This window comes from Lichenostomus cassidix, chromosome 1 (genome assembly GCF_008360975.1).
Source record: "Lichenostomus cassidix isolate B80296 chromosome 1, HeHo_3.0, whole genome shotgun sequence".
Taxonomy (NCBI): domain Eukaryota; kingdom Metazoa; phylum Chordata; class Aves; order Passeriformes; family Meliphagidae; genus Lichenostomus; species Lichenostomus cassidix.
In genome coordinates this window covers 92,483,338-92,510,534 of record NC_139479.1, presented here as the reverse complement: position 1 = coordinate 92,510,534, position 27,197 = coordinate 92,483,338, and the positions used below count along the sequence as shown (strand labels likewise).

Here is a 27,197-nt window from a genome sequence, read left to right as displayed (position 1 = left end):
ATACAAAATTCAAGATGCAGAAAATCTGATATCCAGCCATATTTCACTCTCAATACACACTGGACTTAAAGCCAAGCTTGAAAATCTTGTTTCATGCCTGATTCATTTATGAAGCTTCTAATTCAAAGCCTTATCACCCTCTAAACTCAGGTAAAAAGAGCTCTGCTGTCATGCATATTTTTAGAGAAATTATAACCGGGTCTTGCAATTTCCTTTGTTTTGTGGTGTCTGCACTGCTGATAGACACCAGCCCACACTGGCATCACTGCTGAGGTGTCCTAATACTTGTCTGAAAAATAGTATTAACTGCACATCACAGGAATTTGAAGTGCACAAGAAAACCATAAACTTAATTACACTGGAGTACTGGTGTGATCTCACATGAAATTCGAGCTTATGTTATTAAAAATAGGGAGATTGCATTTACTTAATGCTTCTTACAGTAAATTCTAAACTTTCAAGATTGTATAATCAGACAAAACAATACTGGGTGGGGGGGAAGAGGCTGTCTGTGGAATTTACTAGCACAAACATTTCACATGTCAAGCAGCAAAAATTTGTTTATTCTGCTAAAAAGAATATTCCTTGAATTACTATTGTATATGAAATAGCATAGCTAGTCAGACTGCACAGCATAAAGACTTGGACTACAAAAATTTGCAGAAAAGATTGGTTGCCTTACCCCACCCCCAAAATATCCCAACATGTTCTGAATTTCAATCAGCTTTTAAATTCTTAGATCTTTTCTTAATGCTCCATAGCCACTACATCTACTCCTCACACTGGGAACACTGCCTCCCTTTTCCATGAGCTATTCACTCCTAGGTCAAGAAGAATTTTGGTTTTGTCATTTTTCTTCTGTTATCCAAGATTTCCCTGTCCGAGCCTATGAAGTTTATCTGGAAAAAAACCAATGAGGAAAGACCACAGCCACGAAAAAAATGGATTCTGCTTAAACTAGGATCATGAATCCATGGCACTTAGCAACACCCAGGTTTTAGATACTGAGCTGAACGATGCTCCTTGGAATGAATCACATCCCGAGACACTGACATCCCTATGGGTACCCTTGCACTTGCAGGTCTCCATTTAGAGGTAGTGGTAATGGCAGGGGCGGAGGGGGGAGGAATTAAATAACCTTCCAAATCATTCCCTAACCCTCAGAGCAGCAGAAGAGCTATATTACACAATGCCATTAAACCACCCCTTTGCTGGGAGAAAAGTAAAACCACCCCCCTTCATTTCTCTTCCAGTGCCCACCAATCCTACTCCCACCTCTTCACTCTCTGGGACTCTGATAGGGAAGGTGTGTACAAAGCATAATGCTTTCCAGGCAAAGGCTTTCCAAGCATGCCTACCTCACAGAAATTCAGAAGTTTCCACAAGTTAAAAAAACTTTTCCAGGAGAGCAGCCTCAAATCTGCTCATGACATGAACCTGCCATGAGAACACACCAGCTGGACTCCGAAGACAAGGATGTTGAATCTTACTTCTGAACATTACAATTTGCATATTTAGATTAGGAAAAGAAGTTTAATTTTTATGTTTTATCATCAAAGATCTCTCCCAAGGGCTCCAGCAGGAGTGTCAGATCTTACAGTCTGCACTGTCAGAGCTTCTATGCAGCAATGTTTGCTGCTCATAATGCATTACTTCAGACCTTCACAACTGACTTAGGCAAAAAAAATCCTATGTTCCCCGTTTTCTGAAAATTAACAATGCCTAATGTAGCATAAGAAAACAAATTTTCACACTAAACTGACTCAGACCTGATTTTAACTACAGCTCCTCCTTCCAGCAAACAACGTGCAGTCACTCCAGTTGGACAGAAGCACTGCAGCCTATAACAAGCAAGGTAAAAGTAAAATTGTCTATTGAGTGCATTGCTGTAGTAGTGTCCCACCTAGAACCATGCTCCCCTGAGTTATGTTCATGTGAAAAGGGGAGAAGAACCTTAAGGGTGGGCATGAACAGGAGAAGAGATAAACTCCTTCCAGACTTCTTGAAAATTGGCATTCAAAAATGATGTTACCATAGAGTCTTGTAAACCAGTATGGTTTTGACTCATTCTCCCCCACTACCAAATTACAAAAAAGCCAAAAGACAGCCTAAAATGACACCTTAAGAGATTAAAAACAGAAGTAGCAGAATAACCTGAGAGGCAGGGCCACTCTTTGTGAAAGGGCACTCTTCAAAAAGTAGCTTCTGAAGCACACCTACACAATTCATACACTACTTTATTTAACGTTCCTTTTCATGTTTGCCCAGGTTCACGTCAAGGGTACAGCAACCGAAGGTGTTTCCACAGCAAACTTTCATGTCCGCTGCAATTTTCCCTTTCAAATTCAATACAGTAAAATGAAATGAAGCAAAATGAAACAATCTTTATATACCAGTTCAGCAAGCATTCCCTAGACCTCATTGTGCTGCATCTCTCATCAGCTCTCATTTACTCAGACAAGACAGAAAAGATTTGCAGTTCCTATTACATTTTCCCACCCTATTTCCCATTCTGTGTGTAATTTTTTTTCTTCAAATAATACTGATTGTGTCAACTGGTGGGGAAAAAAAAAGGAGAGAAAGAAAGAAAGAAAGAAAGAAACAAGCACTCTTTGTATTCTCTCTGTAGTAATAAAATATGAAAAATAGAATTCACAAGAAAACAGCTGAATTCCCAGTGCTTAGAAAACGGACCTGGCTACAGACAGACACATTCTACTTAGAGCATCATCTCCCACTAAACTGTCAAAGTGTCAGGAAGAGTTGTGTGCACTTTTGTCAGTGAATAAATGTAGAACACAGTGCATTTCCTACCAACTGAAAGTCAAAATCCTGGAAATTGCAATTTCATGGGGAGAGAAAAAAAAACAAAAAAGGGAAAGAAAAAAGTCTTTTGCATATCAGCAAAGTGATGCAGGACCAGGGTAGGCTGTTACTACTGCTACTGACTTCATGTTTTTCTTTAAAGGAAATCAAACAGAATGTTTCAAAAGGTAGAAATAGTGAAGAGTTAAAATGAGTAAGTGAATTGGTAAGAGAAAGCAGAAATACTAGCTTGCTTTGCAACCCACCTAAAGATGTCTGATTTTACAAGCAACTCAATTCAAGCACAATTTTTTGCTTTAAGCACATGCATGCTCTCACCGTAATCTTGAGAACAAAAGCACCCTTTTGTTTTCTACTATGTTCTGCCTCATATACTAAACAATTTCCAGTGTTTGCAGTAAGTCAGGCAACTGGCTCTAATGAAAATAGCCTCTTACTAAAGAATTTCTATTCCACCTCAGACCAGGTCCATCACGTGTGCTATGAGAAGACTGGTTCCCACCAAAACCAGCATGTGATCACATAAAATCTGGAAAAGCACAGGGAGCTTGAATTAAGGTTGCTCTGTCAACTTCAATTCTAGTGTTCACAGGTCTGACTTTAGATAAATTAAGTATTATTTCACTTCTTTTTTCATGTATTTAATTCCCTGAATTTTCAAACAGCCTTTTGAAAAAGAGAATCTGCTACATACCAACATACCAGTGCTCTGTGGCCATCAACAGTATGACAACCTGCAGGACCACCAGACCGGCAGAGATCTCTGTCTCTTGAGTTCATTAAGAAGCTGATAATCTTAGTAGGTCCTTCTTATTTCATGGAACAGTTATTGTCAGGGTGATGAGATGCACAAGCACAGAGTAGAATAAAAAAAATACATCCCTGCCACAAAGGGCATTCACTTGATTTCATTCCAAACCATGAAGACACAATAACTCTTAGATGTTATCAGAGTATTTTAGCATGGGCAAAAACAAATGTTCTTCTCCAGTACCAGATTTGTAAATAGCCCACCTGAGGCAGAAGCAGCTCTCCCAAAACTTATGTTTAAAGCTACTAAAACTAATTAAAAATTGTTACATGTCAATAAAGCTTATACTCAAATGAGAGTGGTTTCTGTGACGACAACTGCAAGGCAGCGAAACCTGTGTCTAGTAAATGTATATAAGGTGCATGAGAGAGCAGAAACCAAAGTTCTAGGCGGGCTTTAAACAACTTGGAACATCAGAAACATGTAATTTCAACTCACACAAACACCACAGAACCATGGGGTTCAAGGAAAATTCCACCCAATAGGAGAAATGCTGACTGATTAAACTGAATTCTTCCTACACCTACGTTATGTTCAGGCAGCTATGCTCATTCAGTTTAGTGGACAAAAGTGCCTGCATCATTCCCCAAATCTTCTACACAATCCCACTGCCCTGGGGATTAAGATGCTGGTAACAGTAAGTGAAAAATGAAAGATTTTTTTCAAAGACATGGGAGAGAACTGTGAAACAGGAAAAGAGGGGAAGGAGGGGTCTCAGCCAAACAGGAATTTTGTCATCTGCAACAACTTCAGTCACTTCCTCCTGAGAGAAAACACACATCATCCTCATCACCACTGAATGAACTGAGAGATAAATAGTGTTAATTAATGAGATGAAAAACTAAAGCAACTTGATCCTACCAGACAAATCCTACATTGCTTTCCTAATGGACCTGAAGGTCCTGCTTTACTACAGTTGCTGCCACCACAGCCCTCTCTTTCACTGGGAGCACAAAGACAAATTCACTTTTTTGGAAAGAGGAGAAAAACAAAGCACCCACTATTCACCCAGCAGTGTTCATGAGATGCACTACCCTGACTGTACTCCCAAAACTGCACTGCTCCTGTAAATGTATACATTACAAACATACAGGTCTGGAATTTACAGTCAACAAACAGCAATACAAACAACCACCAGAGAATTTTTAAACATTTGTAGGAGGAAAAATACTCAGTCTGGCTGCACCACACACAGTGTTTATTTATCTCTCTTGAAGAAGATCAATGGGAGAAGACATTGGAAACAACTTTTTAAACAATGTGTCACTTTGTGTTAGCTTATGTCAGTGGAGCTTGTTCCAAGTATTTGTGTCACAGTAAGATATGGATATGTTTAGATAGTTTTCTTGTTCCTTTACTCCAGTCATTGCAGCTGGGCATGACAGAACAGAGAGAAGGGCTGCTAGTCTGATTGAGTTACTGATTTAACATTTAGAATCCTTGCAGCTCAAGAGAAAATTGCTGTGTATTTGTAACCTGAATGCAGGTCAGTAACTTTAAAAGGTCAGGCTGCACGTTTAAAATCTTACTGTTATTAATTCCCCACCAGTTCCCAGTTGCGTGAATGCCAACGAGCAGACTCAGCTCCTACTGGGCTGAGTAGCAGTTAGCCTGCACCTCTGAACACCAGGTCCTCAAGAAAATGCAAAAGCAGTTTTGATGCAATGACTTTCTGCCATACAAGCAAATGAATTCCCTGCTCACTCAGGGTGCACTACTTAAAGCACAGAAGGCACAGATTTCCTTATTGGAGTTGCCTCATTTGTTACTAACCCATTACCTTCATGCCAAAGCAACTGAGTTCTCTCCATCCACTTATTTCACTCTTTAGGAATATGCAAACTATTTTGGTGCCATCTTGCCCTAAATTTACACAATATTGCAAGATTTGATATGTTCTTAATAATGCAAGTCACCGTAGTAACCCCTTTAGTTCAGAGATTTCAAAGCACTTTGCAAGCAATACACTTACCTCACAAAACACCTCCACCACATTAGGTCCATGTCATTAACCTCACTTTGCCATCAAGATAAACTAAAGCAGAGTAAGGTAATGCAATTTTGTAGGGTTACAAAGAAAGCAGTAGGATCAGGAGCAGCATGTGAGTTCTGCCTTTCTAGCTCCCCAAATCACCAGAAGGCCAGCCATCTGAGACAGTGAAATTCAACAGAAGTTATGATTATGTCTCAGGTAGATTTATATTTCTAAGATGCAAATACTATGGTGTGGGGTTTATGCTATTGGCCTTTCAAGGGTCTTCTGACTCTACAGAAGCTTCCAGATACTATGGGGAAATACAACTCGGAAAATGAAAACTTTTGAGGATTTGAGTCCCACTTGAAAAGATGTGGATGCTGAAATAGTAAAGCATTCAGAGTCTCAGGACACTTGTGTCTAGTGTCTCTCCCTCTCACTGAAATTTATTTGCATGACATACTCCCCTCCTCCAGATCTAAGGCACTAGACTTGATGCTGGACCATTGGTTTGTCTAGATTTCTACCACCAGAATGAACTTTTAAGAATAGATGAGCATCTATGACCACATATTAGGGAGTAAACTTGTTTTAATGATCACTGTCTTGTCCAGTAGTTACAAGGCCAAGAAGGCAATACTATTAATTTTCAGGCTCTGGTTTAAGCCATGTATTAGTGATGCTCTGCTTTACTTCCTACCTTAAATATACGTGAAATTTGTCATGACTCCCCATAAGTCAGTACCTTCAATGCTTAATTTTTCAAGGAAACTTTCTCTTGCATTGCTGGTGCAGTAACCTTCTAGTACTGATGACCTTATACAAAGCAGTCTTTTGTTTAAATGACTTCAAAAATCTCTTAAGATCCTTTACCCAGGACTTTTATGAGCAAGTAGCTTTCTGCTCTGGGAATGTCATATCCATTACTAACTGAAAAAAGTAATGCTTATGTATCCCACACCAATACTGAAACATAATCAAACAAGGAATACTGGTTAGATATTAGACACTGAGCATAGTAAGAGAGACACATTGAATCTTCACTAATTGTCAGGAGAACATAGCTTACTGCAAACAGATCTTGTTTCACAGGAACACAAAATTTATAATTTAGTTCTAAAGGGGAAGAAGAAGCACAGCCTAACATACATTCCACTGATAAGGCACCCTACATTCCTACAGCTTCTAAAGGCATTACACTGAAAGAAACACATTTTATACATGCATACAAGACCTTCAGCCATAAAAACACATGGACAACTGGTATCCATATTACATTATCAGTATCCCACTTACCAGTGCTTTAAAGGTGACTCTGTTAGATTGACCAAACTCCCCTAATCTGTGATTTTTCTAGTTATGCACCCTGACCTATTAAGTGGGTGCACCTTGTACCCTTCCCATTAAAAGACTCCCCTGCAATACGTTTCCCCAAATCAGTGCACTCAAACTCCTAGAGAAATTATCCAACAGCATGAGCTGACTTGGAAAAAAGTCTGCCTTGCTGTGAAAGAAGAATTACCCCACCAGAACTATCCTCCTCACGGCTTTCTTTTTTTTTTTCTTTTTTTTTGTTTACTTTTTAATGGAAGCAAAAACCCCTATCATCTCACCTACTCCTCTTTTAATAAGGAATGACTGCCGTGACTACCCCCATCTAGAACCACCATTCACTGCCAGCACCTCTGCTCTCCTCGTGTGCTTAGAGAATAACTGATTAGCACTTTGCATAATTAACCTGATTAGCACTGTGCATAATCAAACTGATTAGCACTTTGCATAATTAAAAAGAAATAATAATAATAACAATAATAAGCAGTAGGTAATAGCAAAAGCTGCTAGTCCCAATGCCTGTTCGTTAGCTCTAGGATTAGTTTAGTGTGGCATATTTTATTTCTTAAAACTATTTCTTTAAAGATGCACAACTCCTGAGAGGTATAGGTTTAAAAAATCTCATTTACGATCAAGATCACTTGTGAAAATAATTAGTTGTTCCACTATTAAAACTTAGGATTTATTTTGCCTCCCACTGCTGAAGCTGCAGACATTGAACAGGATGGATGGCTGATCTGATGGACCAGGGTCTGGTTCCCATATCTGTCTACAGTACTGCTGTTGGATTCATCATCACAGGATATAGAAGTCTCACATCTTTTAATGGATACATATACTTGCAATGTACTTCAAGAGTGGGAAAGCTGTATTATTGCTATTGTTGAGATGCATAAGGCAGTAGGATGCATATCCTCAAAAGCAGGTAGGCACTGAATTCTCTCTTGCCCTGAACAATTCCTCCAGACCACAGGAAGCATGGGAAGAAATACGGAATTAATCAGATCCTTGCCCCTAAGCCTGCATCACTCTTCTCCATTTGAGTATCACTCATCTGTATGTATTTTTTGGCAACCTGATCAAAAATGTGAGAGACAGAAGGTACTTTGTTTGCTAGCCTGTCCCATCTCTGGTATAAATCTCCCAATTAGGGTTTCAAGATTAACAACCACCTCCCAAAATCTGAAGAATGTGCATAACTACACCTGGATAGATTGAAAACTCTGTATAAACATCCATGTTAAATGCCTGCATCACTAATGACTCAGTTCTCCTGGACATTCAATGCCAGAAAGCCTAGAAGATTGGTGCCCCAAGCAAGCCAGTAAACCACTAACATTTTCTGCTTGCTAACATGACCTCACCCCTCCTAGTCACCAGTACACCCCACGTTACTCCTCACTTTGACCTCATCTCTCTCTAACATTCTTACATCACAGCTCAGATTTTCTTTGCCTTCCTCATGATCTTCACGTAATACATTCTGTTATGCCTTCAAGAACACCTGAAATACTCAATGCCAAACCTCCACCACATCCTTACAATCACCCTGCCTACATTTCCCACTGGATAGCAGACACAGTAGGCTTCTCTGCTGATTGCTCAGCCAGGGTGGTTAGGACACTGGGCAGATGGAGTTTAGCTTGTTCTGAGCAATCAGTCTGACTGCTCTTTAGCTGTCCAGAAAGGAGTGCAGTGCCCAGACTGCACACACTGCTCAGCTTCAGCACATTGCATGAACCTGTCCTAGAGCTGTGGCAAAAATAACCCCACTCTGTCCAAGCTTCCCTTGTAAGCTCTCCCTCATAAAATAAGCCAATGTGAAAATGAGGGGTGGAAATGCCAATAAAAGATAATCTTATCATAATTAGCTGGAAATTAACTACCCATGCACAGAGGTCTCTCCCTCACCCCAAGCTAAAGAACCTGTATGAACAACAAAGGGTGCAGAGCTAGTTACTCACTTCACAAGTTGTTTAGCTTCAGTAAAAAAGTGTTGCTGTAGAGATTTCTCAAGTCCAAATGTTCCTGGGGAAGGTAGTTCCAGTAATTCTGGGAAGGAAGCCAATCCCTTGGCTTTATATGTAAATATTTAAACAACATTATTTTTATATACATATATTTTATACACATATACATGTATGTCTTTAGACTTCCAGACATGCAAAACTGCAACAGCAAAAGTAGGCAAGTTGGCATACATATTGTCTCTGCCTGAAATCATGATAACTGACCATCAGAAACAAAATACAACAAAGACTTCAAGCTAATTGAGCCATGTCACCTCTGTAAACTAGTCCACCCAAACAGAAGTGCTGAAAGAGTGGGAGTAGAAATTCAAAAGGTAGAGAGAGAAAAGTCTCAAATTTCATATCCTTTGAAGTGGCAAGAAAATAGGGTTCATCTATTTTAAATCTTTCAGAGCCTAGATGGATGCAAGTGCTCCATCAACAGGTGTGGAATCTCCAGCTTTGGATGACACAAAGCTTCGCATCCTGAGCATTTTAGTGTTGTGACACCTGACACTAAAGCTGCAACTTCATGTTTAGAAAGGTCACTGCTGCTTCAGGCTTAAATCAGGTCCATACCTCAAAAGGGATAACTTGGCAAAAAATGCAAGTGAAAGAATGGAAATGCAGCTGGGACTGAGATTTTGTGAATAAATAAAACGGGAAAAAAATAAACCTAAAAAAATTGTTGAGGAGAGGGTAGATAAAATGGAGGGAGATGATTTAGTGAGAATCCAGTCAGAGCATACAATGAATAAATCAATATATGAAAATAAAATACACCACGTGAATTCCACCTCTATCTACTCAGTAAGCAGAAAACACACCCTAGTACAAGGTACATGTGTGTAAATTCATAGATACATGATTTAAAGAAATAAAATCCTTATAAATACAATACTTACATGTCTGTATGTATAGCACAGCCAGTGAGTTTTAAGAACACAGGAGTGCACATACATAAAAACCACACAGAAAATAGGACCAAGAGTAGGGCAAGCCTTTTAGAAAATATTTTAATGGCTTTATAAAAAGCCTTCACCCAAGTTTGAGGGGCTTTTGCAATCTTACATTTTTCTATTGCAAAATACACCTGCTTTCTTCTCTTTTTTTCCTCCTAAACTAAATATTTCTTCCATCTAATGACTCTCTTTATTAGACAGCATCTAATTTGCATACATTTACATACAATTTAACTGCTAGCTTGTGAGAACAAAGAAATGGCTCTGTATTGCACTGAAGGACAATACTCGGAAAGGAAGGTATAAAAACCAGCTAGCTCGGTGGCTGTATATTCTCTTTGTTTCAGAAATACTAGGAGTTTTAAACACACTACTTAAAGGGTGAAAAAGATTATTTCATCAAACAATGAAAAAAGATACAGTGCAGCTTCCTTTTAACGCATTCTCTCTCTGGCCTGGTTAATGGGATTTAAGGGTCCAATATTTCTTTGCTTTCTTCTGTTTCTTTTATTAGAACTGATGGATTTAATTCTGTCACATATTTTACTTCATATTTTATTCCTAAAACAATCTATGCTGAAGTTCAGCTCCAATGCTAATTCAATACTATCTTCCTTTCCTTGCAGTCAGCCTGGAATACAACTGAACGATCTGTGATGGACATGAAGTACTCTGCCCTCAGTGCCCAGTGCTAATGGATTTCAGAGAGACTCTGCCAGAGTTTTACCTCGTGGCAACAAGTCGAGAGATAATGAAAACTTACCATGTAGCTGACTGGGAATCAACAGGAAGGGAAGCAGGGCAGAGCTCCACTCGTGAGAACAGGGAGGGACTGGGGTCAGAGTAAATGCAGGATGTAAAGGATGCGTCAAGCCCTCTAGTCCCCTGAGGAGAAAAGAAAAAAAAAAGAGGAGAAAATTATCTTTTAAGACCTTGCATGAAGGAAGAACCTTTAGAAACAGTTGCCAGGAACTCAAATACATGCCCTACCAAAAGCAATCAGCACAGCACTTTTCTACAAAGGCTTTGCAGTTGGGGTACCAATTGCTCAGGACAGCTACAAATCTAATCCATGTAGATTTGACATAAAAACCTCACAGCAAAAAAGCCCATTTCAGGCTGCATGCTACAGATGCCTACATCCTGTCATATGTGCAAAATCTAGGGATACAGAGCAGTCTTCCCATTTTTCCTGCCTGCACAGCAGAGCTTCTAGCTTCACTTCTGAACTCTCCTCTTCCCAACACCAAACTCAAGGACTTGTGCTCAGTGGGGCAGAAAAATTAAAGTATCACCATTCAGTGGCATAGGGATAGGTTAAGGATGACCCAATCAGCCTGGTGGCATGTTCAAAGGGCCTGTCCTGCAGAAATGTCACCAGAGAAATCTTTTTTGGAATAAACAGACCTATTGCAATGGAATGGAATAGGAGTTTCCTTGGTAAAAAGCACCAAGCCAAGTTAGCCTGCACACAAAGCAGGTGTAGAATTCAGGACCCAGCAGTCATCTGCTCTGCTCAGTTTGCCCCAGCCAGCCACGTGGCCTGGGGCATGCTGGCTTTATATGATCAGCACAAGGCCAAGTGTTAATTCCATGGGTATTCTCACACCAGCATGAGTGGCACAGTAACACTGTGACTGACGGTACAGGAGCCACATCACAAGCTGTACACACAAAAACCTTGTGCTAATACTGCCCTGATGTGACTCACTGACACACAAAACACATTATAGATTATTTTCAGATGCAAATTTTAATTTAAAGCTGGCTGAAATGTTAATGAAGTTTTAGCTCTTTTTCACAGGGGAAAATTCCCTACTGCTTACAAAAATGTTTTCTTTTTTTTTCCTCTGTGTCTGATCTGCTTCTAGTGACATACAGCAACCAAACCTCATAAAAGAAATTAATCAAGCCTTCATACCATTTTCCCTTTTCAAGGGTGGAAAGGTTGAGGTGTGTGATCTTCAGTGTTTCTGATGTGTACCAAAATGATGTCTTAGAAAACAGTGGAGGAAGGAAATTCCAAAGCCACAGTTCCTCTGATTATCACACCCTATGCTCACAGCTGTTTCTTGCTGAAACCACTGGGTTATCATTTCCAGAACCTTACAAGCACGGCTGTGTTATGATGTAAGCTGATTTTAACTGGAGCTGTCACAATCCCACCCTTCCCTCACCTCCTTTCTCTTCTTGTCACATGTCACAGGTCCAACCTTGAGCCAGGACTGCCTAAGTGCCTGGTTCAGGGTGCTTTCAGCTGAATGAAGGCTTCTTCACCATGTGTTTTCAGCCACATCAAGCCTTCATTGCAGCTCAAGATCCAGGCAGGAGACTTGGGGGTTAGAGCTAGGGAGGCAGCAGAGCTGTTCAAGTGGAGGAACAGCAACAGAGCAGCGTCAACACTGATTAGCTGAAGCTGCTGTGGACCTAGATCTTGAGATGTCTAGGGCTGCTTTGGTATGACACAGGAGAAAGGCTCTTATCACACAGCTGGAAGCCAAACCAATCACAGCTTCATAGGTGAAAAGGACCCCACCTCATGCTAACCTAAAATAAACTGTCGGGCTACACAGATCATACAGAGCAGATGCAGTCTGCTTCTGATGAAAAATAGCTTGAGATAATGGTGCACTGCTACAATCTGCACCAGGGGCATTTTCCAAGTGGCAGGCTGAATTAGCCTCAAGTGACATGCATTACAGTAACATTTCCCTGAGGCAGTAAGGCAAGGTCCCACATTCAAATGGAAAGAACTGAGCATTCTTGCCAAAGGCAAATGATAAAGCGTGTGATTAAGAACCACTGTTACCAGAACATGGTGAAGCTCCTGAAAAATCTTTCAAGGACTTAAGAAAATACACCTGGAAGTGAAGAGCAGGAATTTTCCTTTACATCTCTACAGTTACCATATTATACATCTCTTTTGCTGCTTTCCAGAGAAGAAGCATCAATTCTGTCCTGCTAGAAACTAACTTTCCAACTCTCAGTAGTTCTAAAACCACGCAGTCCAAACAGTTGTGCAGGATGTGTATCTGGATTTCAGCTGAATACAGAAGACACTGAAGTTCCCTTCCTTTTGTTTTCCTGATAAAGGGAATTGGAACATTTTACATTCTACAAGAGAGATCTTTTGGTAGTAAGGAATCACCAACACCACCATCTACAATATCTTCAAGAGAAGCAGTCACTAAGGAAGAGCTTCACTAGTGAGTTAGCATCCACATGTGATTCACTACCTTTGGAAATTACTGTAACTGAGAAAGATAATCAGTGCAGACACCTGATCTTCATCTGTTTTCATCAGCTCAACAACCAACACCCACCTTTTCCATACTGCAGTTAGAATCTGTATTGCTGAGTTGCAGCCAGGCCTCAAGAGCAGGACACCAGACCAGGCATAAGAATTGGTGACTTTTTTTGTTCAGCAATAACAAAACAATGCTTTCCAGCACACGAGTCTGAAGCAACGGCATCCACACAACTATTATTTTTCATTCCAGTCTTCTACACACTCTCAAGATGGCTACAGTTATTCTGTCAACCACGGGCAGCTGTACAGGTTGTTACTCAAACCTATACATGTTCAAGTTATGCCAGTCCTGGACAAGAGGCTTGGCTGGTTTCCCAACAGGAGATTCCCATTTCCCTTCAGCTGCATTAAGATACAGCAGTTACCATTAAAATCCACTTGTGCACATATTCTTCCTGAATACATTCCTCTGTAAAATAACTGTCCATTTAAAAAAATGCATACTTAAATATCTACATGATAACATATACACACACATAGAAAATACCTAGGCCAATACCTGTTTGACTGAATTAATTTTACTCTTTCCACATTACAACAGGCGACCACATCAGTTTTGACTGTCTTTAAAACAGTGACAGGAATCTAAAATTTTAAATTACGCCAATATTTGAATACTTTCTATTCAAGTGCTCTTGATCAGTTTAAAAACGTATTACCACAACACCAGCCTCAAATGTTATCTTCTCTTTAACAATTCTTCTTCAAGCTTAAAGTAGGTTAAGCAAATTGTTCATCAGATTTTTCCCTTTCCTTTCTTTTGTTGTTATATATCCCATTGAAACTGAGAAGAAAATGTAAAAGCTGGTTTAGGCAGAAGAATAATTCATTGCAAAGAAACTCCAATTGCACTTAATTAAATTTTGGCATTTATCAAGTTTCACTTTTTGTACATATGGGTGGGATTATCCAAAGGAACAAGGGTGTGATTCTCTTTCCACTCAAATCATGGCAAAAAAGTCCAAGCTGAATCTGCCAGCAGCATATTCAGACCAGTTTCAAGCATTTTTGAAATTCCCCCATGCTTCCCAACCTGCCCATAAAGTAGGCATAAATAAATAAACTTCCACCACCTTGTGTCCTGGAAGCAACATCCACAAGCTGCAGTTTGTGCAGCTCTGTCAAATTAAATATACTGAGAATTCCCTTTTAAATACAAATATTTCTGAAGTTAGTAAGTTCTTTCAAACATTCACATTGATTTGATAAATTATATTAGATACAATTTGCCTCAGCAGCATTTTAAAGCATGACAGCTAGAGCATGAGTAGGTCATTTTCACCTAGAGCATACAATCTCCTCGGTTGTGTAGACAGCCTAGATTATGTATGCAGGCCCACACTTCCCCAGATAACAAAATTACCCAGCTTGCACTCCAAGCCAGTCAGAAACTGTGGAGTCGCAGATAGCAAAGTCAAGCCTGAGCCAATCAGTCCTGCTAAGCAGCTGCTATCTCAGTTGCTTATTAGTTCACCAGTACACTGGCCACGACCAAAGGCTTCAGATGGGCTTACAGTATGCACAGAACAGAATTGTCTCAGCTTTCAAATATCACAGAAATGCCACCTTGAAGGAATACCATCAAAGGTAGTAGAGAGGTAGGAGAGAAATCTCTTTTAGATTTACTCAAAACATTATTTTTTGAATACTGAAGAGAAAATCCTTACTCTTGAATACTGTATAATAACAGAACCATGCTGTTTGCTGGCAGAATGCTAAGTTTCATTTTCAGCAGAAAAAAAAAAAGTATAATAATTTTTCCTGATTTAGATGGGGTTTAGGTCAACCTTAGCTACATACAAATGAATGTTTTGTTCAAATTACAGGGTAATTTTAATTAGGACACCCTGCTAGACATCCTGTTGTTCTATTTAATGGACTTTCTCAATTATGAGAAGAAACACCTCCCCACCCGCCTGCGACTTGAAGTAAAAATTATGCTGAATAAATATACAAAGACAAAAATTATTATTCTGTATTAGATCTTTTTATTTCTGTTAATCTTTATTTGGCAACTGCTGTATCAAAAGGGCAGAGTTCAGAATCCCACACCCATTAAACACCTGTTTAAAAACCACTTGAAGCACCGGAACCAGCCAAATATGTCCCAATTAAGCAGAAACATTGGCACTGCTGTCTCGGGTAAGGAACACCCATTGCCATTTGCTCTCATTAGGTTAAACGGGTTTCTTGGGACATAGCTGAATTCCTGATTATGTGCATTGCAAATGGATGGAGAACACCAGAACAATAAAATTTAATTCAGCGTAGCCTTCTGTGCAGTTGTCGAGCACGGAATTTTGGGAAAAGCAAAAACTGAAGCTTTGGAGAGTGGACAAGAGTTATGTTTTGTAAGTATGTTTGAGAAAGCTCATTCTTCTTTCAAGAAACTGCCTGGTCAATGTAACAGAAAGAATAGGGTTGGCATTTCTTCTTGAAAATGCTCTGAGATTTAGAGTGAATTTTAATTTTGTAAGTATCTCCTCCTCTGTACTTTGCGTTAGTTTGATTCGTTTACACAGTTTTATTTGTTAGTTAAAAGTACAACATGGTATCTTTTTATACTAACTTTAGTGTTAAATTGGTCACTGATTCCTTAATTTTGTATCTTTATGATTAAGTGATGGAACGCAAATGCCACACTACAAAAGCTTTGTAGATCAGACACCGTTCTGCAAGTTTTCCAAATATTTTTGTCAAGTTAAATAAGTAAAGGCTCTTCTAGAGAGACCAACTGCATGGCAAACAGAAGAATCTTGCCTGTCACTCATTTAACCTCTTGACCCTTGCCAAGGATGTGGACATGCTCGCCAATAAGTGACAAGTCAAGTGGTCTTTTACCAAATACCCAACAATACGTTTCAGGGTGGTGCCACTAGAAAGCCACTAGACAGAATCAGAGCAGAGTGGTAGTGATTAAAAAGTATGTTTGAAATGGTTCTAATATCCATGCTCAATCCTCTATAATCCCACTTCATTATCAATTTATTAACTTCCTTTGTTGTCCTTTCTGTCACCCTCCTGTGCTAGTTGCTAATATGTCTCAGTTTGAAAAGCACTGTACTCCATGGGCACAAAAAGCTAGCATGCTTCACATAAAATCGATCAGTTATCTGTATCCAAGTAAGAGACGTACAGTCTCTGAACTGATACCTTCAAATTAAATGCATAAAAAGCATGGTTCAGCACAACAAACACCATTTAATTCACAGCTCATAGTCAGGATGTTAGCAGACTGAAAAGAACATCTATATATTTTTCTCTTCGCTTCCGCCAGATAGACTTCTTGAGAACATAAATCCAGTTGGTTTTCTACTACCTCTTGTACTTAGTGTAGAATTCACAATTATTTAGTGCCTGCATTTCTAAAGTAAACTTTAGTACATCCAAAAAAAAAAAAAAAGCATTCTGGAAATAAAATATATCAGCTAGCGGTTGCTGCTGACCTAAAACTATATTTATTTTCAAGACAACCATAAGAGTGGCAGATGCTTTCTTGTTCTGGTTGGCTACAAATGGCACTCAAAAATCCTAAGATAGACACCTGCATACTTACTCTTTGCTTGTTTCCCCCCACACCCCCAAGTATTTTTGCATACAAACAACACTTTCTAAATTGCTATTGCTATTTATTCAGACATTCATGGGTGCTGTATTCATTGTAGTCCCAAGAACAGTTTCCCTTCCATAATCCTACTGATCTCATCAAGAATGCTAGGTACTCAGAACACCTGAAAAAGATAAAATATTCCATATTTGCACTCCATTATTTAATTCACAAAAAGTGTTGCTTATAGCAAAAATGCTTTAAAATAGTATATCAAAAAATTGAGAGCCACAGTTCTTGGCCATTTCTTAATTTAAGCCTCAGTATCTTCCCCTCTTAGAACTGGTGGCTGGCATTTTATGCAGTGGATGATATGTGTAGCTGCAACACTTCCAGACCACAAAGAGTAGCAAAAGCTATCATTACAAATGGATATTTTTATTGCTAGACATTTTGAGACTAATCAAAAGGGAGCAAGAAAGCAGGAGTGTGGATGGAAAGAAAACAAAATAAGTCCACAAACAAACAAAACACTACAAATCACAACAGGACAAGAGAAAAATCAAACAGTAACATAACCTTACTGGATTAGTAAAACCAATTCTGTCTTGATTGGAATTCCTTTTTTCTTTCTTTCCTTTTTAGTTCCATCAGACCACTATTAAAATCTTTAGCTGCATTACTATCACAGACACAAGATATACAAGGTAGTTTATCAGGGTATCTAAGCACACAATGCAAATTAAAAAGTAAATTTTAATTACTATTTAAAAGTACAGAATACAGGAGTATTCTGTACTGTAAAAACAAATAAATAAAGGGAAGCATCTCTTTTACACTGCAAAAAACCTCCAAACCAAAAAAATTCTACATGTTTAACGTGGCATTTAACTTCCACTGAATTGAAATTGTGTTTTAAACACCAGAGAAATTGCCTTCAGTAATACCCTTCAAATACCTGAGCTCAACAAAAACCACAGAGAGCTGTGGATTAAAACACATGCTGGAGAAGAGATGGAATATTCCATGGGAGGAGAGACTTTGCATACATCCCAATTATCTACAGACAAATCAAAACCTTTCACAATGTGATACAAATGCAAGATATAGATTAAAAGGAGAGAAAGAAAGAAACAGCTTCAGTACCTGGAACACTTTGTGGAACTGACTTTTAATTGCCCGAAATACAAATTTTTAAAGCTACCGAAGTGAGGTGTGGTGCTAACACCGAAGATGAAAATGGCTGAAATCAAAAATCCAGATACACCCTTTGCCTCTGGGGCATGGAGGGACAAAATAAAAGGGAGGCACATAAACTTTATGCACAAACTCAGGGGAAGTCAGTGGAGGGATATATTAAAAAAAATAATGTTGCAATATGCTATCTTGTAATATTACATTGAAAACCACACCACTGTGTGTTGTTACTGTATTTGGCCAAGTGCACTACTGTGTTTAATTTGAATTTTGATGACCATAAATCACACGATACAGAGAGGCAAACAAGTGACTCTCAGTCCCTTCTGAAATCTTACCATACTAAAACTTTGACTGCAGTAGGAACACAGTAACCAAATTCTATCTACACTGCACCAGAGGAAGGGAGCAGAAGCATAGAACTGAACCTCCCAGGACTCCTTGGCCATTTGTTACACAGAAGCAGTAACTTTGCCAGCAGTTAGACTGTTAGAGCAGCAGATAAATTTGGTGCTGCCTGCATCACACACAGCAAACCATGGGCTGCCCAATTTTCTAAGGAGGGCACAGACGCTCTGCACACCTGAGCACGATTAAGTCTTGCAGCTTATGAAGAAGAGAGTCGGTGTTGGCAGAGCACTGGCTTGAAGGGGAGGGAGGCAGTTGGAGGGAAAGCATAAACCTGTTTCTGCTCACTACCAACAACATTATTGCAGGCACCAGTAATGAGGTGGCTGGGCTAGGAGGGGAAAGGGATACAGGAGCTGGAGCGCTTTATCAGCTCCAAGACCAATGCTGGTTTTGGCACTATTTTCACTCTAGTGAGTTACAAACAACAAAAAAACCCAACCAAGCAGGTGCTAGCAATCTGAGCGACCACATGCCAGCTACAGCTGCTTCAAACTGATTCAATTACATCTGCCTGAATAGTCCCAGGACGTTGAATCCACTGAAGGGAACCACAGGTTGAAAGGAGACCCAGTACTTTGGGATCTTAACACTCCATTAATTTTAAGTGGAAGCCCACCCAACTGAAATTGGACGAGGGTATTCAGATAGGGTCTGAACCATATCATCACACTCAGACTAGGACAAGATGGAAGACAGCACATGCATGACACGGGGATACAGAGCTAAAGCCCACTGGAAATAAAGCCTCAACATTTTTCCAAAGCAGTCCGACAGCACTGCCTTGTTTCCCAAAGCACTGGGTGCAGTACATTTGCTTGAACATGCTCTTGGGATTGGGACTTCACTCCAAACCTTGTTTGTACAAAAAGGGGCCAAGCAGCTGGGAAATTCTGGAGTGTAGTGTGTCCTCATTAGCTTCCATCTGCCATCAGAACTCAGCTCATGGCAAGTTTGGCTAAGTCCTGGTGTTCTCAGGTCCAAATCTGGGTCAGTTTTAATTACACTATACAGAATTCAGTGTGCAGTTTTTAAATCCTTATTATACAGCGCAGAAGAACGGGCAGCTCTCCAACTAATCAATTTTTTAAAAGTACATATATAAAAATTTTAAACCAGGCTAGACAGACAGTGGGTGGAAGAGAAAAAAAAATGTATAAGTGAGTACAGGGGTTAGTTAAGAGAACTGTTAGCAAAAGTGGGTCACCAGCAAGTTCTGCTTTAAAACTTCAAAGGAAGGGGAAAAAGGAAAAAACTCTACATTTTTTAAGACACTGAAACTGAAGTGCAAGATGTATACAACTCATACTGCTTTTAGAATCAGCATGGGTTACACACAATAATACTGCAGCCAGATTTTTATGAAGGGGAAGATGGATTGTCTTGTGGCTACAGGACCATAGCAGGCACTGGCTGACCTACTCCCACACCTTTAATTGTGTTATTGCCAGGGTTGGGAAAGTCCTTTTCTCCAAGGGCAAAGCCTTTAGCCCCCATGTACAGAGAAGGTGGGGTGGTTGGAAGCACAGTTCAGTGGAATTCTTGAAGGTGACAGAGAACTGCAGGATGTTAGTCTAAATCCTTACCTAATTAATGTGTTTTGGACTACTTCAACAGCTATTTATTTCCTCTTTTTCTATGCCATCAAATAGCCATCAGCCAGGTCAGGACTTGAAAAGAGTTTTGCTTGCCAGGTTGCTGGCAAATAAAATGATAGAGGCACAGATAGCTGCATGTTTTTCACTGAACAGACACTTGGGATAGGATAGCACGCCAAATCTTATCTATGTAAATTGGGCTAAAATCTACTCTCAAAGTCAACAACCAGAATCTGCCCTGTTTAGAATCTTTGTCAGATGCAAGGGAGCAAGTAGAAGTCTTCAGTGACAGCTACCGACATAAAGGTAGCTCAGAAATGGAGAGGGATGATCAAGGAGCAGAGTAAATAGCAATGAAATGATAGATGCTTGTTAGACAAGCATAATATTCTGCCATCTCCTACACAAAAACTACACCTTCAAAGATTTCCAACTTTGCTTTAACTATTTGCATGAAAAAACTTCTGTTAAAAAGACTCCCCTTCATGCACCTTGTTAGCATTGTCATAGTTTTCATTTCAGAACTACAACACAGCAGAAACACGACACAATCCTGCACTCTCCCTTGTACTTCTTGACTTGGTGGCTAATCCATACATCTGCAGCTGCTAGATGCACATTCTGACACAGCATGAAATGCACTACTAACTATTTCAGGATCAACAAAAGCTACAAGGCTGGAGTAACCACTCAGTACTCTTTATTTGAAAGGAAGCTTTTTCTTTAAGGTAAGCCCCCTCTCTTAAATGTGACCCCTCATATACAAAAATCCATACATTCAACATATTTCACAACAATCCAAGCAGAAATTAAAAAGAAACAAAAACAAACTAAAAAAAAACCCCACAACCTTACCACAGGAATATTACAATCTTAGGGAGCTCCAAATTCTCCATTTCAATACCTAGTTCTCAAATGGAGGAGGTTTTTTTACCCATACCACCTGACTGGTGTCAAGTAGTATCCCTACCTGAGCCCATTTGTATTAATTAGGACAATTAGCTTCAATGTCTCCAAATAATTGTCAATTTAGTTGAGCTTGGATAAGAAAAAAGCAAGCTGAAGCCACAGACTGGGCAAAGCAATCTTCAACTACTGAAGAAGAAAATTACCCCATGAAAATCTGTTTTCTGAAGATCTTAGTTTCTTAGTAGAACTTTTAACTAGTAAGTTCAGTACAGATCAGTACTGGAACAAAAGGATGCAGAATCGTAACACAGCAAACACTAGAAAATTTAGCCCAGATAGTATCATTGTAACACCATGATCACATTCTTGTAACAGAATTGCAATTTCAGTGCTGAGAGGTGGCCTATTTTCTCTTTTAAAGCACTGTTACTGAAGTTAGGCGTGTCTGATGGACTATTTGAAGGCATGACTCAGCAGTGACTAGGCAGAATAGCCAAACTGTAAATTACAGACAGAGAAGAGTGGAGTAACAATGCTATCTATTGCACATCCTCTGATACACTGACAAGGACACTCAGTGATGGAACATGGTGGCTACTTGGGAAGTCCAGGAGGAGAGGATGGTGTAGTTCAGAGGGGAAGTACAGCTTCTAACTATTTCTTTAGTTTTATGTCATCTATCATTGTAGCTTTATGAGATAATTTTACATTCCTCTTTCTTTGGCCTCTCTTGCTTTTCCCCTTTCCCCATCTGACATGCATTAGGATAAACCAAGCCAAAAGGTAAAATTCAGAGATGGCTAGCATTGTACCCAAGTGCCAAGGTGGACTTTTCTAGGTGCTGAGTAAACTTAAGGACCACAAATATGATAACAGCTGTCACTCACTACCTGCTGCAATGGTGGAACTACAGAGAAAAGGGAACACTGTCCTTTAACTGTCTAGACATGGGGAAGATGCAGTGATGGAATCAAGCTCTCCTCCAACCCTCTCCCAAAACGAACAAAAACCCACCACTAACAACAGCAAACAAGATGAGAGACTACAGAGTGAAAGCAGAGGTTCTGCCATGCTCACAACCATACAGTCAGACTTTTTTCTTTCCTTCCCTCCCTCTGAAACGGTGTTTGAATGTGACCCAAGTTAAACTTGCTGTATGTAACTCTTCTGTCTTCAGCTTATAACACAGCCACTTCTGACTTGTCTATTGTCACACTGACTGGTTCAAGGTGTCTCTGCCAGCCCCAAATTCTGACCAGGGAGCCTGTGGAAGAGGAGATGGACTGGCATTTCCTGAACAATCCATATTGTTCTTGCATAACGAGGCTCCCACAGAAGCACATAATCTCTCTACAATTCTATTCATGAGGAAGCAGTGAAAGATGTGTCATGGCATATGAATGCAGATATAATCTATAGCAACAAAGCAAGGATGCCATTCTGAGACAGGGGACATTTTATTTTGCAGACTGTTAGTACCCAAGTGTATTAAAAACATAGGAGTAATTTACAAATTAATTAAGACATGGTGGTCACAAGTTAGAAATTAAGGAGAGAATCTTGTCAGACATTTTTCCACTAGAAATTCAGGCTACTGTATTCATCTTACTGTACCTACATCTAGCATCTCACACAATCCTCTCTTTGGGGTCTGTCTACTGCATCAGCTGGAATACCTGAGACAATGGTTTGATTTATAAACAGAATAAGTCTCTCAACTTTATTGTACTTGGCTTCAAGAACTTCAAGTCATATCCTTAACGTTTGAATGCCATTCTTCTATTGCACTTTATTTTTGAGTGGGTGTTTTTGGCACTATACAGTTTAAGTAAAATGAAGCAGCACATAAGAAAATGCAACACCTATTGTCATGTGTTTCACAAACAACCAGCCCCTGACTTGTGTGTGCTGTGCAGCACAGTTGTCAGTTAACAACATGTTCTAAACTGACACAGTAAATCCTACAGATCTCTTTTTTTTTATTTTAAAAACAGGGAGCCATATTAAGAGAAATTTGCTAAATTACCTGCAGAGAAGGACGAAACCTGCAATTTTCTCACTGCAGTGATGAGATGGTATCAGGAACAATGATAAACAAGGCCAACCAAAGGGACCACAAATACTTTCCTAAAGAATAATATTCTTGTATATTGTTCTTGAATAAAAACTGACACTTCCCACTAAAGTGATGTCAACTTGCAAGTGTTTTAGTCCTGCCTGCATGACAGAAGACAGCAAAAACAGCACACAGACCTACACATATATCTCAGTTTATTCCTATCAATGATTTGATAGCCAAACTAACATCAGATGATGAATTCAGAAGTCTCTTTATGGCGAGACAGGTTATAACCCAAATTTAAGACAGAAAAGGAAATGACAACAGAAAAACACAGCGACGACCATGAAAAGAAAGTTTACAACATAACTGCTTTTGTATAGCAATATGAGATAAACACCAATTATCACAATTTTCTAGATGAGGAAACAAAAAGCTCTGATCACAAAATAAATCAAGGGACTCATGCTGAATGTACATGATTATGTCATACTCTGGTTTCTATTAATTTTATCACATTTACCCTCAGTACCTGACAGCCAGTGCTTTCTACATTCAGATAAAGAAGACAACAAGAATAGATAAGCACTGAAGCATGCATTTGGAGCAATGGTTCAAATGAAAACGTGCCATGCCCACATCACATCCCTTTGCAGACCAGACAGACTGGCTCAAGAGCATGTCCCTGGCTTGAGCCAGGGCAGTTACTCACTGTACCTGTGGGCAGGACAAATGGGAAGTCTTGCTGCCTTGCACTAAATCTTTCCAGTTGCTGGCAAACCACTGGCCAGGCATTTTCTGAGCAAGTGGTTATATTTGTTATATATACATATATGTACATATATTTGTTACATTACTTTTTCTTTAAATGGCCCTTGATAGGCTTTTTTTAATTAGTGTATCTAATTTCCTTAGTAGGCAGACTTCCTTCTACTTTTTCTTCATCTTGGATTAATGACTTCAATTGTCAGTATTAGCATTGTGTGTCTAAAGCAGATTTTTCTGGAGCTGAAGAAAAGAGATCAGTCGATAGATCACTCCTTCTTGGTTAAAAATGCACAGAGTGTAAACAGATCTCAAGACAATGGCAGATCTGTTCCCATTTCATGATATAGATTTCAACAGACTGTAAGGATGCTGTAGTTCTGTGGTTTGTTTAACTAGATTTATCACATACTAACTCCTTTTACAAGAGCAAAGAGATGCTTTATTGAGCCAAGAGGCACAAACTGAGTAGATATGAAGATGAAATGGTCTGAATTTGCCAGTCAAACAGTGTGACTGCATCTGCTGCTTGGATGCTGCCTAAATAGGCCAAGATCAAGGTTGTAAGGATTGATTTGATCCTGATCCCTCAAAGTAAACAAGACTCAGAAATCAAAGCTCATAATAAAATTTAAAATTATCCAATGAAGTCATCTTGTATTTCCCCACTGTAATGCACATGTAATGTATTTGTGTGTCTGTGTGCACACTTTCACACCGAAATTCATCTTATCCCCTGCATTTCTATGCTCCACCACTGCAAATATACCCTGAAAGAACAAAATTGCTGGAGGAAAATAGCACCCATTGGAGCAGAGAACCTATGTGCTACCATTCCCCTCTTCTAATCACAAAGCACCGATTCACATCTCCTTGCCTCACCTCCCTGCCCCTTTACCAATGAGGAACTCACCTTACATCCCTATAATGCTTTCCTTGGCCAAGTCTGCAACCCCAGGCAACCCAGCCTCGACTGCAGGCAGCAAAGGCAGCGAGCTCAGCTCAGAGTTTGACATGCTTGGTGCATGTCACATAACACAAGCAACCTGCTAACGAGCTGCTATGTGCTCTCTCAAAGTCACAGCTGCCAGCAACAATTGAGCAAGTGCAGCCTAGCTTTTCAGGATTCCTGCCTGTTGCCCAGGAACCACACAAAGCACTGGAGATTTTAAACAGGTGCAAACAGAGCTTTTCTCCCATGCCTGGTCCTCCAGCACATCAGACTGCACAGCCTCTGCAACAGCAGCACAAGAAGAACCAGAAAGCAGGAAATGAACTTCCGAAATGTGATCAGAGTTCCTACTGATAATGGAGCACTTTGATGACATGAGAAAAACACATTGTACATAGCACTATAAGCAGATGCAGGAAGGCTTGGTCAGGCTTGCCTTCATGAAACCTGCTCTTCCCCGAAATATGCCACTGTATTATAATTCTGGGTTACACATTTTTCTAAATTTGTCAGTATTTCTCACCTGCAAAATATTTTGTTAATGTACGAGGTATCGTTTCTGAACAAGCAGTGATTCAGAATGTGTAATGAGCACCCAAATAAATGAAAAGGGTGTATTTTAAAGCTTACTTTTATAATCATTTGATAGCTGCATAGGAATTTTTAATGCACGAAACTATCTTTCAAATAAGTGTCTTAAAAGGCATAATACCAATCACGTACATTGTCTAATTGTGTGTATGTACAGAAATTCTACATGTACCATCTGTTTACAGCTCATTGCTTAACATTATAACCTTGTATGAACACAGCTCAGTGCATAGGTGGTACCGTAGGTAAACACAAATTGTATCTCCTGAACTGAAAATCTGTGAGTCAACTTTTAACAGGCTCGTTAGAAAAGACTGCACTAACTCCAGAATGGTTTGTTTTGTCAATATTGCCTACGCTGTGTTAAGGTCATCAGTTTCAGCTTGTTATTAGCCACGTTCCCACATCGGTAATCAGGCAAATTCCTGTTAATTTCAGGCAGAATCTTGCCTGAATTGGAAGGGAGCAGGAACTGGTTAAGGCCATTAACCAGATGGCCACTGAGATCTGGCATTCTGATGTTGTGATCAGCTGCTCATCTGGTGTCTACCTGCTACTTACAAGCCCACTCACAAGCCCAGGCACAGGGCAAGCCTTGAGCAAGGCTCTTCTGCTGTTCCTTCAGAAATGTAATGTTACAATGCTGACATGCATGCCAAGGGCTTCTGTTTAAAATGAAACAGCTCAGATAGGTTTTACCTTCTCTTTGGATCCAGCTTTTCACTTGGATGGGAGGCTGAAAAGGCTAAAGGGTTCTCTTGTACAGGCGCCAACAAAAACAAAGGTAAACTTAGAATTTTCATTAACTGTAAATTACAAGAGCAAACAGAAATAAGGATTGATGTGAGCAACAGGGAATGCTAAAGCTTCACCAAATGTAATGTGTAATGCTTCAACCCAAACATATTTTGGGATGACTGCCAAGAAGATGGGTATAAATGTGGGAGGCTTAGTAGAGTACAGTTTGAGCTAAAATGTGTAAAGTTTTCACTTGTGCTAAGGAAACATTCGTAGCTAGGTAAAAACAAGGCCTTATGAAAAATCCAATTTTACATCTAATCTAAATTTCCCTGGGCAAAGCAACTGCTCTCTTCCTAAACTGATCCTCGAGATAGCTGGTGGTAGCATATAATTATTGTGGATAGTATTGCCATGGGCTAGGCACTACTTGAATATTGTCAATTCTGGAGGTGTCTTATCCAGCATCATGTGGTTTGATATATCCATCTAAACCTGAATTGGAATTAGTCATCATGATGCTTTTGTTATTTGGTGGTCCAATGACATCTGTGCAGCCGGAGACAGAATATTGGCTTTGTCTAACAAGTTTTCTTGTGCTATCTTAGCTTGCACTGTTATCTATTTGCTCCTTAAACCTAGAAACTCCTAGTGGTGAAGGATAAAGTGTCCCTCACCATCAAAGCTTCTCCAGTGAAGAATAGTTACAGTGTCCTGTGTTGTTGGAGCTCTAGGGGAAAGGGCATTAAATAACCCAAATAATCTCAATTTGCTGCTAAACATCTCCCAGCAGAAAAAGGCTTACATGGTTGAGGTTTGGTGATCTACTGTCAGAGCTGTGCCTCAACTGTAAGAGTAGGAGGATCTTCTAGCTCTACTAAAAGACTAGTTCATGAACTAGGATTTAAGTTTACTTTCAGTGAGATAAACAATGAATAATTCTAGTAAAGGCAGGAGGCTGGAGAGTATAAGGCTATAAATGCTATAAAAATTTTCAACACAGGTTCATTTCTCAGATTTTCTAAAGCTACTTCCTTCTTGAGTTGACAGATCAATTATTTCAGGGAAAGAAAAAAGTCAGTGTCAGTAAAGCTTCTCACCTATTTTTTCTGCATAGATTACAGACAGCTTACACAGTAATGAAGGTCCAAGAAGGCATTTTACTGGCTACCACTTCAGCTTTATTCATGTGATTGGTTCCTAATCTA

The 27,197-nt window shown here is 39.6% G+C and overlaps 1 protein-coding gene across 15 annotated transcripts in view; it reads right to left on the bottom strand.

The window, feature by feature from the left end:
- ZBTB20 (zinc finger and BTB domain containing 20) overlaps positions 1–27,197 on the bottom strand; it is a 473,676-nt gene that overhangs the window by 341,442 nt on the left and 105,037 nt on the right. For all 15 annotated transcript variants that reach the window (XM_085070972.1, XM_085070903.1, XM_085070875.1 and 12 more), the window contains one exon: positions 10,679–10,800. The gene's annotated coding sequence lies outside the window, so the exon portion shown is untranslated. The remainder of the gene's footprint in view (positions 1–10,678; positions 10,801–27,197) is intronic.